An 18,968-nucleotide genomic window follows, 5' to 3' on the forward strand; every position below is an offset into this window, starting at 1 on the left:
GGACCCCCCCCCCCCCCGCCAGTGCACAAATTTTTGTGCACCGGGCCTCTAGTACTTTCAATAATAAAGATTTATTTTTTTTAAAAAGGCATAAGGGGAGCCCAGCCGGCATGGCTCAGTGGTTGAGCATAGACCTATGAACCAGGAGGTCATGAGGTCATGGTTCAGTTCGATTCTCAAATCCCAGTCAGGGCAATCAGGGCACATCCCTGGGTTGAGGGCTCAATCCCCAGTTGGGGGTATGCATGAGACAGCCAATCAATGATTCTCCCTCATAATTGATGTTTCTATCTCCCTCTCCCTTCCTCTCTGATATATATTTATAATAAAGAGGTAATATGCTAATTGACTGTCCCACCCTCAAAGATGGCAGCACCCACAGCCAATAAGGAGGGAATATGCTAATTGACTGTCCTTCCCTCAAAGACAGCGGCGCCCAGTCCCCTCAGCCCCCCAGCTGCCCAGGGTCAGCCCAAGGTGCAGGCAAGCCTTGGATGGTGGCTGCTCAGCCACCCAGGGCCGGCCCAAGGACGACCAAACGACTGAACAAGCAGGCTGTGTGGGGCATCCAGGACACAGGGGGGTTAGTGAGGGACGACCAAATGACTGAACAGCAGGCTGCATGGGGCAATCAGGCCGGCGGAGGGGAGGGGTGAGGGGTGACCAGCTGGTGGGGAGGGCAGTTGGGGGTGACCAGGCTGGCAGCGGGGCAGTAAGAGGCGACCAGGCCAGCATGGGGGGCAGTTGGGGGTGATTAGGCTGGCAGGGGGGACAGTGAGAGGTGACTAGGCCAGCAGGGGGAGCAGTTGGGGGCGACCAGGCCAGCAGGGAGGGGGGCTTTAGGAGCAACCAGGCTGGCAGGGAGGGGGCAGTTAGAGGCAACCTGGCCGGCAGGAAGGGGCAGTTAGGGGTGACCAGGCAGGCAGGCAGGTGAGCGATTAGGGAGCCAGCAATGCAGGATTGTGAGAGGGATCCCTGATTGGAGAGGGTGCAGGCTGGGCTGAGGGGACACACACCCCCATGCATGAATTTTGTCAACTGGGCCTCTAGTATATATATTAAAAGGCATGGGGGAACTGCACATCTTTATATTATTGCATTTAGAATGATTAGCCAATCTCCTTATCAATAAGGCCAGGTACGCTTGACCCCAGTGCTTCAACTTCTTTTGGTAATTTAGAAGGACATATGTGCTATGCATTGAAATGCTTTTCAGTGAAGGAGTTCACCTTTATAATCCATGCGTACCCAGTCGTATTAGAAACAAATAGTTTTAAAAATCACATCAGCCCAGTTGCCACCCAGGAAAATAAGGAGCTAATCCTTATTATTCAGTACTCTCCATTCCTTTTCTACCACCATATATCACTGCTCACTAGTTTCTCCAACAAAACAGAGAGAAAATTTTTAACAATAGAGCTCAAACAAGAATTTGCATCCTTTGCAAAAGCAACAGGTTTTTGGGAAAAGTTTCCATGAGGAAGACGCTGAATCTTTACCAGGAATTTAAAATTACGTTTCATCTGGCCCTTCTTTTGAAGTCTGCTAATGAGAATTTTTCAGAATCAACCACCTGAATAAGCAGCAATTTTGAGCCAGGCATGTCAGTAAATATGGATAACTCAAACGTGGGGACTTTGTCATTTTAACTTTCTGACTGTGGAGCTAAGTAAGCACCAGAACATTGCAAATGTTTCCCTCTAAGGTGACACTATTAAGAGAAGTGGGCAGCTGTTTCAGGAGTGAGAAAGCAGGAAAAAAGGAAGAAGAGGCAGAGCTCAGTGCCCCTTGGACATGTTCCTCAAAGGTCTTGCACCTCCAAGTCACAGACCCAAAGGCCTGTCTCTTAAAGCTAAAATTTCACCATTAAAGAGATGGCCATTGAATTATCACCTACTACAATGCAAATATTGTATTCTCTGGGAGGTTACATATTAATGAAATGTTATCTTTCCATACTTCTACAGTATGATTTCTGTAGTCTAATTCTATTTTTAGCATGATAGTTGCCTAAGAGAAAATCTGGATAGTGAGTGTGTAGGAGTGATGGTGACACTAGTGGGAAGTGGGAAGGAGATGGTGCATGAACCATGTAGAGAAAGTTGTTTAAAATAAGGGCACTGACCCAGGAATCTCAGAGTTGAGTAGTGAGTATCTCTTGTCTGCCCACAAGCTATATGAGGGCACTGGGCAGCCAAAGCAAGGGGAAGAAGGAGAGGTAAGAAGACTCCTAAATAAGTGTTATCTTCACAGTTTGGTTTAGTTTGGGCCCTTGACCACCTAGAGAGTAGAAGGGATGACAAGGATTTTGGCTTTGGTGACAGATCAACCCTAGGAAGAACTGAAGAACTGGAGGAAGGTTTTGACCTACCATTGTGTGTGTGTGTGTGTGTGTGTGTGTGTTTGTGTGTGTGTGTGTGTGTGTGTAGAAATTGGAATCAGGAATTTGATAGCAGAGCAGGGACTTCTGGTATACACAGCAGAATGAGTTTGGTAAGCAGATGGATAAATACAGTAAGTGCAACTAAGAATCCAAACTGAAGACTGGATTTGGGGGTGGGGTGTGTGGTGGTGAGGAGCTCTGTGGTTGGGAAAAACAGTACTCATCTTTGCTCTTTCCTCTCGCTCTTTTTGGCATTGTGCCCTCTTTATCTTTTTCTCTCATCATTTTGTGTTTGTTTCTTCTTTCCTTTGTGTTTCTTTTAATTGTAGTTAAAAAACACATAACATAAAATTTACCCTCTTGACTATTTCTAAGTATACAGTTCAATAGTATTAATTATATCCACATTGATATGCAATCAATCTCCAGAATGTTTTCATCTTTCAAAACTGAAACTTCACCCAATAAATAACAACCCCCCATTTTCCCTCTTCTCAGCCCTCAGCAACCGCCATTCTACTTTCTGTCTCTATAAATTTGACTGCTGTAGGGACCTAGTATAAGTGGAATCTTACTGTACTTGTCCTTTTGTGACTGGCTATTTCACTTAATGTCCATGTTGTAGCATGTGCAGAATCTTATTCCTCTTTCAGACTGAATAATATTCCATTGTACATATAGACCACCCTTGGTTTATCCATTTATTCACTGATGGACACTTGAGGTGCTTCCACCTCTTGGCTATTATACATGCTTTCCATTTCTACTAGTACCTTTCCATTTTCCTTAATTGTACACATCGGCAAACTAAAGTATATTTTAAATTATTTATTTACTATTTAAATCATCAGGAGAAAAGGAGGAAGCATAGCAGATGGAAATTAATTTAACAGCTTGGTATCCAGTTAACTGTATGATCTTGGACAAGTTAGTTGATATCACTGAAACTCTGTGCATCTGTAAAATGAGGGATTTGGCCCAGGTGAATATCCTTCTAAGGTCTCTGGTTTCTTATTCTCTCTTTTTATATCGCAGGAGGGTTAAACTATTATCTCAAATCAAGTAGAATATTCCTCACTTGTATGAGAGTGTTTTGAATTTGCCTCCTTTGCGTAAATGATCCTTTAAAGAGAAAAAGCCCTCTACTTTTGAACTCCTTTTATGAATCCGTTCAGATTTCCAATGAGTTTTATTGACACATAATGAATTTTATAAGTTTCCTATAGATAAACTCTGATTGTCTCTTTTAAACCATAGTCTCAATCAAATATTTTTAATGCACAAATATGTATTCATTGGGCACTTATGTATTTCTAGAATTATGTTTTAAAAAGAGCAATATAAGACAATGGTACTTCTCTTAAGAAGCTCAAAACTTAATCAACTGTGTCCCAGGTTTTGGGGGATTATTGATTTTTAAAAATTTCTTTCAATTTATCCTAAGTTATACTAGGGTTTCACTACTATTTCTATAATTGTTTAATCCCACGATATGTCTTTAGCCATTTTTGTTTTTGAAAGGTTTAACACAATCTATTTTATGCTTAAATAATCAACTAGGTCATCTAGTATATGGTTTTTCATATATGTGTCATTAGAGCCATGTGTCAATGAATACTGATTTCATATGAATAACAAATAAATTAAATAATTTCTGTGAAAATATTTTTCTTCAGAATACTAACATTTTTATGTATGTGTATCACCTTATTTGATTAAATCTTTTCCAATTTTGCAACACTACAGTATACTGCAACACAGATTTCATCTGTAAACACAAAGCCCTTCATCTAATATTTGTTGCTATTGCCAGGTTTCCAATGACATTACTTAGAAATGAAAACAAAAACCTATACAGCAGTTGCTTTAGGGGGGAGAGAGGAGGTGGATGGTGCTCATAAGAGGCCCCAGTCAGGACTGAACAGAAATCCTTAGCTGGCAGAATGGCAGCATGATGTCTCTGTCTTCCTTCCCCATTCAGAACACTGGATTTTTTTTTGGGGGGGGGGGCTAGTGGACAATAACATATCCAGTCACTCACAAGCTAAAGCTCATGCATGTATAACATGGTACAGAGAGTTCTATATCTTACCCATGAAGGCAAGCATGAAGAAAAATTAGAAACAATAATTTTTAATTATTCAAAACATATGTTGAGTATATATAAGCAGTCATAAAGGGTTAAAACCCCTCTTCTGGAAAGATAAAGGATTATGAAAACTCCATCAAAGTAATTTTAATGAAGGGACACTGGGATGAGGGAAATCTCAAAAATAGGCTCTGGACCAATTAAATAAGCCAAACTTGACACTTAAGAAATATGCTGCTCTGAAGAAATAGTATGGACTTGTCGAACTCATTAAGTCCTGGGGAGAGGCAGAGGCCACAGGTAGAGTTTTAAATAAGAGTCTGGTAGATGCATATAATAGGCTTAATGGAGAAACATGCAGATAAAAGAGCTCCCTCCCACGTGGTTTGGTAGCTGCTATTACATGTGGCTACTTCAACTCCTGAAGTCCCTCTGGAGCTAGAAGAATTCCTGTTAAAATTGTTGTTTTATGGGCTTGACTGTATGGCCCTCAAATTCTTAGACTGAAGTCGTTACCCCCAGTACTTCAGACTGTGAACAGCATCTTTACAGAAGTGATTATTGGTGTCCTTATAAGAAGGACACAGACATGTACATGAGGGAGAAGATGGTCATTTACAAGCCAAGGTGAGAAGTTTGGCACAGATTTTCCCCTCACAGTCCTCATTAGAAACCAACCCTGTGGTTATTTTGATCTCAGACTTCCAGCTTTCAGAACTGTGAAACACTATAAATTTCTGTTTTTAAGCCGCCCCATCTGTGGTGTATTTTGTTATGGCAGCCTGAGCTCACTAATACAGTTGTAACACACACCTTTATTTTATTTATTTACCTAGACAGAGCTCATTATGTGCCAAGCACTCTTCTAAGCACTTTACAAATATTAATTTAATACTCATAATAACCTTATGAGGTGGGGCCTACTATTGTTCCCAATTTACAGATGAAGTAATAGAAGCACAAAGAGATTAAGTAACTTGCCCAAAGTCTCATGCTTGCTAAGTAAAGGAGCTAGGATCTGCATGTGGGCAGTCTGACTGAAGTCCACGTGCTGAAACCCCACTCTACACAGTTTCTCTTTTTTTCTCCTGGGACTTAACCAGGAGTTCATAGATTCAGGTTAAAACTTGTCTTTACAGAAGTGGGTGAGTGTGAGTGTGTGTGTTTGTATATTTTAATCTAATACCACACCATCCCTCACTGCCAAATAGATAGAATTCACATTTCATAATGTCTTTTAAAACTTTTAAAGCCCCACATTAAGGTAAATGATCCAGGATTCCTACAAAATATTTGCTGGTCCTTCATGAGGGGCAGACTACTAGACTCCCTGGGCTTTAGATGAACAATTTTTATTTCTTACCTAGCAACATTCCACAGAGATATGACAGGAGTGATGTTGTCTTCTCTGTTGGCTTGCAGATAACTTCCTTTAGTTATGCAGAACTTGAAGATTTGCACGAAAGGTAGGTTTCTGCAGTCATACTACACAGCATGGAGGCAAAGAGCTTTTCTGTCTGTGTCCTTGGCTGTCAATGAACTGTTAACCAACATGTGTACAGATGTTTAACTTCAACATGTGGAAAATAATCTTTCTATAAAATCAACTAGAAAACCCAAGTTTAATGAATAAATATTCTAGGACATGAGCAACTAGGAAAAAAAATATCACTGCAGGAAAAGAGGGAATGCTGTATCCCTGGCCAGAAAACACAAGGGTTTTGGAGACTGGTGTTGTCTCAGTGGCATTTTCCACAAACAGCATCAGAAGCTGGACCACAGTTCAGAGGGGAAAGTTAATTCCTTTCCAATTATTAAATGGAAGGAAAGTACACATGTCCAACCTGCTGAACATGCACCATGCCACACACCGTCCCACACCCTGCCCTTGAGTTTCAGGTTGAAAGACTTTGTTTGCAGTTATTCATTGCTCAGAATCTTGAGTGCAGGAGCCAGAAACACACCTCTTTACTTTCCCATTTCAGCTGACTCACCCATAGCTTTTATGGAGATGACCGTGAAAGGTCAAGGTAAGGCCTGAGAGGCCAAGATGGTGCCAGCACAAGTTTGGACTTTGATGAATCAACATACTTGGTAATTAAAAAGATAGAGTGAGGGAACAATCTCTTGTTCTACATACATTAGGTAGATTTTTCACTTCCCTCAAGAGTAAAGAATGGACCCCAGGTTATACAGTGAGCATCTTGACAGAAGGTTAGTGACAGAGCCTTTTCCAATCATGACTGAGAAAGCAAAGCCAAAGTATACTGAACAAGAAGGGGCCAGTGACCTCTGGCCTTTTCTAAACCATTTCCTCTCACATTCAGTCAAAAGCTTGGCTTCTTTAAAATGATCCATGTGGTTTTCTCTCTTGTTCTAATAGGAAGTGTTGACACTCTCCCCCTCCACCCCAAAGTTATCTCTGGTATTTCCAAACAGGCCAAATTCCCAAAATTTCCACTGCAGAGAAATCCTAAGCAAGGTTGTTGGCAAGTTTGTTGGTCTGGGAGCCAGCTCTGCCCCAGGTGTTCTGATGTTGCCATGCACTGCAGGGAGCCAACTTAACATCTGAAAACAAAAGGAGAAAAACATTATGAAACGTGATTTCTACCTGGGATATGCCAGATAGGAAGGAAACAAGTCCTTTGTAAGGAAGCAGGTCTCAGCCTGAATCTCAGTAAAGAGTGCCAGGAGGGTGGTGTTGCTGGTGGTGATGGTGGTGGTGCAGAAGGAGGGTCAAGAGTATCTAAATGAGATGCCTGACTCCAGGGAAGCATCATGATGCTGAAATGCCCATAGTGCCATAGGTGTCAGTATCTACCAACCCCAAAGTATGGATGTGGTTCATTCTGTTGTGGTCCATTTACTTCGGGCAAAAATAAGATGCAAGATCAGATTCACTAACACAAGGCATATGAGAAAACTTCATAAGAAGTCAGGGAACTGGAAAACATTTCTATAACTGAAACATTTGTAGATCTGTAATATCTTTGGAGATGTAGCTGGAGAATGGAGCTATAGGCAAGGATTTGGCTTCTTCTCTGGGTAGTTTAACCCAAATGTAAGGCTTTGGAGAATTCTAGTTCTTTGTGTCATGCTGAAGGACAAAGGAAACATTGCAAACTACTCCCCATTCCAACTGAAGTTCTTTATCACTTTCTTAAGGAGATACCATGACAACATAGCAGGTAGCTTTATGCTCTTTCAGGTCCTTCTAACTTGAATAACTACATTGCTAGTTTATCATTTCCAGCTAAATCAGGCAATACCTGCTATACAGGATTTCTAAGCAAAATAGTTTACTGTCAATTGCCTGTCTGTCTTAGTTTCTCTAAATAGATTGACAAAGACCAGAGATATGAAAGGAAAATATTTGTGAGAATCAGAGTCCCTGCTCCCTCCACTTGGCACCACCCTTATCTTTCTTGAGTAATGTTAAGACTCTTATTCAGGTTGAAAGCTCAACCTGATGACTTTCCATTATACAATATTTGTATAATTGGATATTTGTTTGTTACTCATTTAGCTAACCATTTACCATGGATGAATCCTAAGTATATGGAAATGAACCAATTTGCATGTACTTTTTGATCAGAAAAGTTTTATCCTACTACAAATCAGACTAAAATTCACACAAAGAAGCACATTATGTGAGATAATTTATAAAGGGAACATGCATATTATCTGATAATTATTTTAGTACATTGGGTTCAAGTGGAGCTTATAAAAGGTCTTATCAGGTTATTCTTAAAAACAAAACACCACAACCTGATATCAATGAAAGTGCTTAAATATTTTCTCACCCAAGCTAACTTGTGTTGGTTAAATTATGCTGATGGATTGCATAACTGAATTAAGAAGCAGGGATAGCAGAAACCCACTTGAGGTTAAAAGAGCAATGAAGTTAAAATAACTGTGGTCTCCAAAATATTGAGTCAAGAAAATGCTCTGGGTTCATGGAGTGATTTGGAGAGAAAGCAAAAGGAATTCAGTGGTTATGTGGTAGGGTAGTAAGATTTCTGAGTCAATAGTCATATTCCAACTTTTGTTGCCACACTCTGAGGAATTCACTTCTCTCTGAGTTTCATCTATAGAGCAAGGTCCTCAGATTAGAAAATCCCTAAGATTTCTTCTATGTCTACCAGGTTGTGAACTAGGTGGCATTAGTTTATGGTATCCTGGTTTTGATTACTGATACATTTTTTTTGTTTAAGTAAATTAAAATTTGTATTACATTAGCATGCTTGGGATTTTTTTCAATGGTTTTTCTAATCCCCTGAATTCAACTTGATTAAACAGGATATTTAAATAGCTTAAGACCAGAAACTCCCAGTTAGAATTAATGAGTAGAATTGTCAAGTATACTTCAATTTTAAAAAATTAATAGGGTAAGGAGATTACCAGAGCAATCTATCAAAATAGTAGGACCTTAAATCAAAGAAAAGGATGAGGTATAGAATACTTGTCTAAATTTCAGCAGCAAAAATATGAGCACTTGGGAATTTGAAGAAGGCCCCAGTGTTCTTAAATATTTCCTTTGGACCATAAACTTTAGTTTAAAAGAATCAAGAAAACATAGAGGATTATCAAAATGAACATTTCTAACACTGAAGAAATAATATAACAAAAAATCCTTGATACTTCATAGGCTGTAAGCAAAGACAAAACCTCTTCAATAAAGGTGGTTATCTGAATGAATTTTAGCCTATAATCTATCTTTGGAAGCCTACTTTTTATAACTTCAATATCTCCTCTCAAAGAAGGAATTCTATAGAAAATATGGAAATCAATGTGTTGTTGCAGAAGAAGGGCAAGATAGAGGTACTATTCTAACACATAACATTCATGTCATGACACTGTGAAGGATAATGCTAGGCAGGCTGCAGTTGGTGGAAGAACTCATGACTGCCTCTCTTAGGGTGGGTTCCCTGAGAAACAGACTCTGAGATGAAGATTTGCCTGCAGGAGGTTCAATGAGAATTCTCTCAGGAGCAACACTTGAAAGGAGTGAGGGAAGCAAGATTGGGCAAAAGTTGAGCTATGATGCAGTTACAACAAAGACTTGAGACAATCCCACAGGAAGTTCTGGAACTGGGATGGCCTTTCAAAGTTATTTCGAGTCAAGAAAAGAAGCCTGGGTCTTTGACATTCACATAAACTGGTCACTGGATGCGAGCTGCACCGGGGAGGGAGCATCACCTTGGGTAAAGCAGCTCCCTTTGCCTGAGGGCAATGCCCAGAGAGAAACTCGCTGTGGCTTTAAACAGCCAATACTGACTGTCAGCTGCTGGGGGAAGGAATACATCAGTCCTGATGAGGGGTAGGGGTGCATTTAGGGTCCTGCACCACCGCATTCACTACTTTGCTTGATAGTATGGGAATTAACACTTCACTGTGTAAAAAACTATATAAAATAGTAACAAAATTTCAATGAACAAGAGCTCAGCTCCCAAGCAACCTCATCTATTTGGAAATATCTTCCGAAAAATAAACTGAGTAAAAATGCCTTTGAGCAGACGAAATAGATGTCTCCAAGTCTATTCACTAAAGCTAATGAACTTGATTCATAGGAATCTCTGCACAAGAAACCTGGCAATATACTGTTTATGTCCATATTCAGTGAGAAATAATAAGAGAAATATTTTTTAAATTTCTCAATACAGGAAGTTTTGGCCACTAACAGTGTATCTGTGAGGGAAGAGTCAAAGAAAATATCACGAGGGAGAAAAAATCTTAAAGGGCACAAGAGTCTGGAAACATTTAGTGTCATAGAGAAAATGTGTCCTGACATCTCACTATGCCTAAGGGCATCATTGCATTACAGACTATCACTGTGATTGATACTTATAATGATTAGATCTTCAAGAAAACAATATTCTAGCCCAGCTGGCGAGGCTCGGTGGTTGAGTGTCGACCTATGGACCAAGAGGTCATGGCTCATGCCTGGGTTGTGAGCTCCATCCCCAGTGGGGAGCGTGCAGGAGGCAGCCAATCAATGATTCTCTCTCATCATTGATGTTTCTCTCTCTCTCCTTCTCCCTTCCTCTCTGAAATAATATATACATACATACACACACACACACACACACACACACACACACACACACATATATATATATGAAAAGAAGAAAAGAATATCCTATACATTTAGTTTATAAGGAGAAAAAAATTTCAGAAAGATTGCTTATTCATAGCTATCCAGGATCCACCCCATTCTCTGAAGGATCTGGATAGCCAAGTTTTTACTCTATGCATGGACATGGAAATTAAAGGTTAATAGGCATGGCTTCAACCAAGGCTTTAGTAGGGAGATGTTCACACCATACCGCAGATCAATGGCAGTGGCTCTATATCCTATTTCCTTCCTTAATCAGGTCCCCTAGGGAGTACACTTGATAAGCAAGAGGCTTAGGTACAGATTCTTTCAGGTGAATTAAACAATTAAATTGCAAGCAGTTTGGAGCATGCTCATTGCCCTTAGCAATCATCTTATTCTTGCGAACCTAGGTTAGTAAAACTTTTTACCAACAGGTAGAATTCTGCTCTGGCTAAATCATCCATTCAGTCTCTTATCTACTGAGAGAAAAGTGGAGATAAAGAAGACATAGTAAAAGCAGATCTCTGATCAGCTTTCAGAAACTATGACGTCTATGGGAGTAAGCAGTTGTTCCCTTTCAACTGGCTCAGCTAAGTACGAGGAGAAAGTGTTCCTGAAAATTTACCTAACTGGAAAATCAATAGAAATCAATTTTTTTGTGTGTGAAACGCTGAATCATTCTGATGCATGTAGCCAGACGTTTATGCAATTTCTTTTTTATCACCGGAAGATCTTTAGTAATTGTGGGCACTCCTCTTATTTCAATAGCTTCAGAGGTTGTTGACACCTTAGATTAAGCCACTGGATACATGCCACCTTTTCCATTCATAAAGTGAAAGAACTAGACATATGCTGAAAACCTGAAAGTCATTAAAGAACTGGACTTCAATTTTTTTCTTTTACCTTGAAGTCTTAACATTCCTATAAGAACTTTATACCATGAAAACAATCCTCTAATCCTTTTTTATTATTATTATTGTAGTGAGAACTCTTAACATGAGATCTACCCTCTTGGCAAATTTTAAAGTGTACAATACAGTTTTGTTGACTACAGGTACAATATTGTATAGCAAGCAGATCTCTAGACTGTATTCATCTTGTTTAACTGAAATTTTATGCCATTAGTAGCTCCCTCCTCCCTGACCCTCTGGCAACCACCATTACACTCTGACTCTATAAATTTGACTAATTTAGATACTTCATATAAGTGGAATCATAAAGTATTTGCCTTTCTGTGACTGGCTAATTTCACTTAGCATAATGGTGCAAAGAGCCCAAGAGCCAGGATATCTACTATCTAAGACTATTGGTCAAGCTGTACAGGTTTCTGGCCAGACAAACCAATTCCACCTTTAACCAAGTGGTGCTGAAGAGGTTGTTCATGAGTCGCACCAACTGACCACCTCTGTCCCTTTCCTGGATGATCCAGAAGTTGAAACTTCCTGGCCAGGATGGCAAAACCTCTGTGGTTGTAAGGACTATAACCAATGACATGTTTGTCTAGGAGGTGCCAAACTGAAGATGTGTGCACTTCCTGTGAGCAGCCGGGCCTGAGCTGCATCCTCAAGGCTGGGGGCAAAATCCTCACCTTCGACCAGCTGGCCCTGGATTCCCTAAGGGCTGTGGCACCAGCCTGCTTTCTGGTCCTTGAAAGGGTGGAGAAGTGTACAAGCATTTTGGCAAGGCTCCAGGAACCCCTCACAGCCACACCAAACCGTACCTACTTACCAAGGGCCAGAAGTTTCCTCGAGGGAGAGGCCGGTGGGTCAATCCAGACTACAAAAACTAATTCCAGATCCTATCTTGTTATTAAAAAGATTTTGGAACCCTGGCTGGGTGGCTTAGTTTTCTGGAGTGTCATCCTGTGCACCAAAAGGTTGTGGTTCGATTACAAGTCAGGGAACATACCTATGATTGATGTTTCTCTCTTACATCAATGTTTCTCTCTCTCTCTCTCTCTCTCTCTCTCTCTCTCTCTCTCTCTCTCTCTCCCCTCTCTCCTTCCTCTCTCTCTCAAAATCAATTTTTAAAAAAACACATATTCTAGGGTGAGGATTAAAAAAAAGATTTTGGATGCTGAAAAATTCATTTGTATTTCTACATACTAGAGAAGAACAATTGGAAAGAAAAAAATTAAAGTACATTTATGATAATATTCCCAAACATATATTACATAGGGAAGTATTTGACAAGATATATGAAAGACCTATACACTGGAAACTACAAACATAGCCAAGATAAATGAAAAGAGAAACCATGTTCATGAATTAAAAGACTCAATTCTTCTCAACTATAGATTCAACATAATACAAATTGAAGTCCCAACAGGCTTTCTAAAAAAAATAAGTTGACCAACTGAATCTAAAAAATACATGGAAACATAAAATATCTTTAGTAGTCCCCCCAAAATTGAAATTATATTACCTGACTTTAAGACTTAGTATAAAGCTATTATCAAGACAGTGTGGTATTGGCATGTGGGTTGACCTATATGTCAATGAAACAAAAGGAGAGAGAGAGAGAGAGAGAGAGAGAGAGAGAGAGAGAGAGAGAGAGAGAATTTATTTTCAACAAAAAGTTCAAGGTAATTCAGTGGGAATAGACTTTTCGACAAATGCTGCTACAATAACTGGGTATCTGTAGGAAAAAATGAACCTCAACCTTCATCTTGCAAAGCTAACTCAAATTTGAACATGGATCTATATATAAAATAAAAAACTTTAAAGTCTAGAAATAATCTTAGTAGAAAAATCTTCACAGCCTTAAGATAAGCAAAGATTTCTTATGTAAGATGCAAAAAGAACCAACCATAAGAGAAAAATGAAGAAAAATTTGATCTCATCAAAATTATAACATTCTGTCCTTAGAAGAAAATGAAAAGACGAGTCATAGAGAAATAAAAGATACACTGGGGGAACCATGAATTATTCTGATGGCATTTCTACCTAAGGGAGGAGTGTCCATGAATTTCACAGAAGCAGCGCTGGGACCTGTGTTTTCTCTGAGTCCTGCTCCTTGGGTCTGCCTACCTCCTCCTCTCACCTGCCGGGTCAGCAGTTCCCTTACCAGGGCTGTCTTGGCTTCATTTTCACAGTTTGTGTGGCACTCTGTAGATGTTAAATAAATGTCCATTGAATGATTAAAAATGGTGATGAGAAAATATTTGGAAGGGCCTCAATCCTCCCACCACTAGGGAAAATGTTTCGTAGCTCTGGGATTTTAAAACAGAAAGTTTAGTTTGCCCACAGGGCTTCCTTCTCCAGGTTTGGCATCTTTTCTTGTGTCTTCTGATGTTTTTTGTGAATCCTTCTGATGTTTGGTGAACCATTCCCAGAACAAGGTGTGTGTATGTCTTTGTCAAGTAGTAGATCAATTATTTTTTTAGAACAAAGTTTTAAATATTATAATAAAATATGCAGGATCATAAAGAAAACCTACCTTTATAGGTATTAAAATATAGTTTCAGAATATTTTAAAAAATAAATTAGTGGTATGGTAATAGAGAATGCTTATTTTTTTAACATATTAACTAACAAGATCTAGTAGTAGGCCTCATTAATTGCTGTAATTTTGAAGTAATGATGAGCTTAATGACATTTTGAAATAACTGCAACATCTGTAATAGATCTGAAATATCTATGATTTCTACTGGTAATAAAGTCACAGGAACTGCTAACACTAAAAAAAAAAATGAAAAGACAACCCAAAAATTGAAAGAATATATTCATTATACATTCATCTGACAAGAGATTTGTATCCATAAAATATAATAAACTCTTACATATTAAGAAGGCAAAGAAACAAATTATTTTTAAATGGACAAAAGGTTTGAATAGATACTTCATAAAAGAGGATATATAAATGATCAATAAGCACATTAAAAGATGCTTAACGTCATTGGTCATTAGAAAAATCCAACTTAAAACCAAAATAAGATACAGCCCCTAGAACAGCTAAAATTAAAAAGACATACTATCAAGTTTTGACAAGGATAGAACATCCAGGACTGCTATACATTGCTGGTGGGAGTGTAAGACAATTCAACCACTTTGGAAAACTATTTGGCAGTCTTCTAGAAAGTTAATGTATTCTTACCATCTGACACATAAATTTCACTCCTAGGTACTCTTCAAGAAAAATAAAAACATATCCACACAAAGACTTGTCAATGGATGTTTATGGTACTTTCACTTATAAGAGCTAAAAGCTGTAAACAACTCAGATATCCATTACCAGATAAATGGTTAAACCAATTATGGTATGTAATAGACTACCATTCAGCAATAGAAAGGAATGAACTATTGGTATATGCACATGGATGATTCTCAAAAATATTGTGCTAAGAAAAAGAAGCCAGACACAAAAAGAGTACCCAATGTCTGATTCCATTTAAATGAAATTCAAAAACAGTTAAACTAATCTTTAGTGACAAAAATCAGATCAGTGGTTGCCCAGGCATGGGTGGGTCGGTGGTGAAGAAGTACAGGAATTGATTGCAAAAGGCACAAGGGAACTTTTGGGGGTAATAAAATGTTGTATATCCTGATGGGGATGGTGGTTACATAGGTATATATACTTGTCAAAACTCATCAAACTGTACCTTTTAGAAATAAGTAGATTCCATTGTGTGTAAATTATACTTCAATAATGGTTATTTTTAAGTTTTATTTATATTTATTTATTTATTTTTAATATATATTTTTTATTTTAGAGAGAGGAAAGGAGGGGGAGAGAGATATAGAAACATCAATGATGAGAGAGAAGCATTGATTGGCTGCCTCCTGCATGCTCTACACTTGGTATTGAGCCCGCAACCTGGGCACATGCCTGGGAATCAAACTGTGACCTCCTGGTTCATAGGTCAATGCTCAACCAATGAGCCATGCCAGCTGGGCTATTTTTAAGTTTTAAAAAAGTATATTATAGTAATATTCAGTTAACATTGATTTAATGCAATATGACTTTTTACTAAATGCTAAGGAAAAACTAACAGTAACCAAAATCAGCTGATGTACTACACAAAGTAGAATTATCAACATTTGAAATGAAAAAAAGAGACCTAACTACATGGTACTAAAGACATGAAAAAGATAAGATACTATGAAAAATGTTATGCCAATAAATTTAAAATTTTAATGAAATGGACAAGTTCATAGAAAAACACATCCTACCAATAGTGACACAAGAACACATAGAAAATGTGAATTGTCCTATATCTATTAAAGGAAAAGAATTGTAATTTAGAACTTTCTCATGAAGAAAATTCCGGGTTCAGATGTCTTTACCAACGAATTTTCAAATATTTATAGAAGAAACAATATCATTCTAATGAAAATATTTCTCAAAGAAAAAGAGAGATTATTTTCCAACTCATATTATGAGGACAATATGATTATGCAAAATTTGGCAAGGATATCACAAATAAAATTAAAGATCAAGCTCACTCATAAATATAGAAAAATTAGCAAATCAAACACATTGATATATAGAAAGGATAATACATAAGACCAACTTTGGTTTATTCCAGGAATGCACTGTTGATTTAAAATTTAAAGTCAAACAATGTAATTCACACATCAACAGAATAAAGAAGAAACCCCATATGATCATTGTAGTCAATGGAGAAAAAACGTAACACCCACTCTTTATTTAAAAAAAAAAAAACTCTTACAGACTCATAGACAGCCAGCAGACAGCTCTAGTGGAGTGGAAGAGGGGGTGATGGGGAGGTGGTAGGGCTGAGCAAAAAAGAAAAAAAAAAGAGAGAACTCATGGACATGGATAACAGTGTGGTGATTGCAGGGGTAGGGAGTGGGTAGAGACGGAAGAGGGCATAGAGGGGATAAATGGTGATGGGAAAAATAAAATTAATAAAATTTAAAAACTCTTAATAAAGTAGCAATATAAGGGAACTTCCTTAATCTTATAAGGATATGTTAAAAGTTAACCAACCAATCAAACAACAGGAAAAGATATAGCAAATATGTTTAATGGAGAAATAGTGAAGTTTTTCTCCTGAAATCAGAAACAAGACAAGAATATCTGTTATCACCACTTCCCACTTCAGTCAACATTCTACTCAAAGCTTAGCCAGTATAATAAGGCCAGAAAGAAAAAAGATATAGGTTTGGGAAAAAAGAAACAAAACTATCATCATCCACAGATGACATAATTGCATATATAGAATACAAAAGAATTTATAGACAAGCCATCACAAATAATAAGTAAATTTAGTAAGAGTGCTAGATATCAGATTGATATACAAAAATATCAGTTGTATTTCCATACACCAGAAATAAAATATTAGGCAACACAAATTTTAAATTTATTTATATTTACCTATAAATACATACGTATATACATACATGTAATATATATCTATCATAATAAAAGCTTAATATGCTAATTAGATCAGATGTCCTTCCGGATGTCCTTCCAGACAACCTTCCGGATGAAGCCACTGTGGCAGGGACCAAGACAGAAGCGGCCGCTGTGGCAGCGGGGGCCAAGCCCCTTGCACAAATTTCGTGCATCAGGCTTTTAGTGTATTTAAATAGCAAAAAATCAAATATCTAGAAAAGAAAAACTATCAAAAGATATAGATGACTCTTCACTGAAAACTACAAAACATTACTTAGAGGAATTAAAGAAGAATTAAATAAGTAGAGGGATATACCATATTCATAGATTGGTAGGCTCAATATTATAAACATATCAATTCTCCCCAAATTGATATAATCCTAATAAAAATTTCAGAAGGCTTTTTGTGGAAATTGACAAGCTAAAGAATAGTCAAGATAGTTATGAAGGGTAAATTTTGGAGGGCAAAGCTACTTGATAATAAGGTTTACTATATAGCTACAGTAATTCAGATTGTGACACCAAAACTTGGCAAGGACATCACAAGTAAAATTACAGATCAATTGCTCTATAAATACAGAAAAAAATATAAACAAAAATAGACAAAGAAAACATAACAGTTCAGAAACAGACCTCTAAAGATTTATGACAAAGTTGTCACTGTAATTTAGTAGGTAATAAGTGGTCTTTTCATTTAGTGGTGCAGAATCAACTTGATATGTTTATGAAAAAAAATCCTGACTCCTATCTCCCACTATACACACTAATCAATCCAGATGACTTGTAGATCTACATATGAAAGGAAAAACAATAAAGCTTTTAGAAGTTAACATAGGGGGAATAAGTAACAATTTCTTAAGCAGGAACAGAAAGCAATCACCATGAAGAAAAAGACTGATAATTAGGACTTAAAATTAAGTACTTCTGACCAAGAGATAAGGAAAGGAAAAGAGGCTAAAGAATTGTAAAAGACAGAGAACAGTCCTTCTTGGTAGGCAATTATAAATGTCTACATAGAAAATCCCAAAATTTCTAAACCAGACAGCTAGTGAGAGAATTCAGTAAAGTTCCTGAAGATAATCAACATTAAAAACAACAACAGTAGCCTGGCCAGTGTGGCTTAGTTGACCTATGAACCAGGAGGTCAGGGCACATACCTGGGTTGTGGGCTTGATCCCCAGTAGGGGGTGTGCAAGAGGCAGTTGATCAATGATTCTCTTCATCATTGATATTTCTGTCTCTCTCTCCCTCTTCCTGCCTCTTTGAAACCAATAAACACATATTAAAAACAACAGCATTCCTATGTAGCATAAATCAATTGGAAAATATACTAAAGAATATCATAACAACAAGAATCATAAACTCTCCAGGAATAAATCTAAGAAACCTTATGCCTGATAATTGTGTAGAGATAATTTTAAAACATTATTAAAGAACATAAAAGAAGTCCTAAATAAATAGAAAGATATACCATATTTATGGACTAAAAGGCTGAGAATTGCCCAGCCGGTGTGGTTCAGTGGTTGAGCGTTGACCTGTGAACCAGGAAGTCATGGTTCAAGTCCCTGTTCAGGGTACATGCCTGGGTTGCAGGCTCTATCTCCAGTAGGGGACGTGCAGGAAGTAGCTGATCTATGATTCTCTCATCATTGATGTTTCTATCTCTCTCTGCCATTCCCTTCCTCTCTGAAATCCCTTCAAATTAATCTATATATTTAGTACAATTATAATAAAATGTCAAAAGGGTCAATTTTTCAACCTGACCAAATGATCCTAAAATTCTTATGGAAGGGTAGTGGGCTAAAAATCACAGAGATAATTTTAAAGGAGAAGATGGTGATGGAGTTTTCCTATCAGATATTAAGATTTATTATCTATCTATTTAAAAGCCTAAGCAACCATTGCAACCTAACGGACGACTGAACAGGCTGCGTGGGGTGACCAGGCCAGCAGGGGTGGGGCAGTGAGGGGGCGACCAAACGACTGAGCAGCAGGCTGTGTGGGGCAACCAGGCCAGCAAGGGGGGCAGTTGGGAGGGA

General features: G+C 38.1%; 1 pseudogene; it reads left to right on the forward strand.

Moving 5' to 3' along the window:
* Window positions 1-6,483: 6,483 nt before the first annotated feature.
* The window catches only part of LOC102254196, a 30,779-nt pseudogene continuing 18,294 nt past the window's right edge, over window positions 6,484-18,968 (forward strand).

Source organism: Myotis brandtii, unplaced genomic scaffold (assembly GCF_000412655.1).
Source record: "Myotis brandtii unplaced genomic scaffold, ASM41265v1 scaffold312, whole genome shotgun sequence".
In the NCBI taxonomy this organism is placed as follows: Eukaryota; Metazoa; Chordata; class Mammalia; order Chiroptera; family Vespertilionidae; genus Myotis; species Myotis brandtii.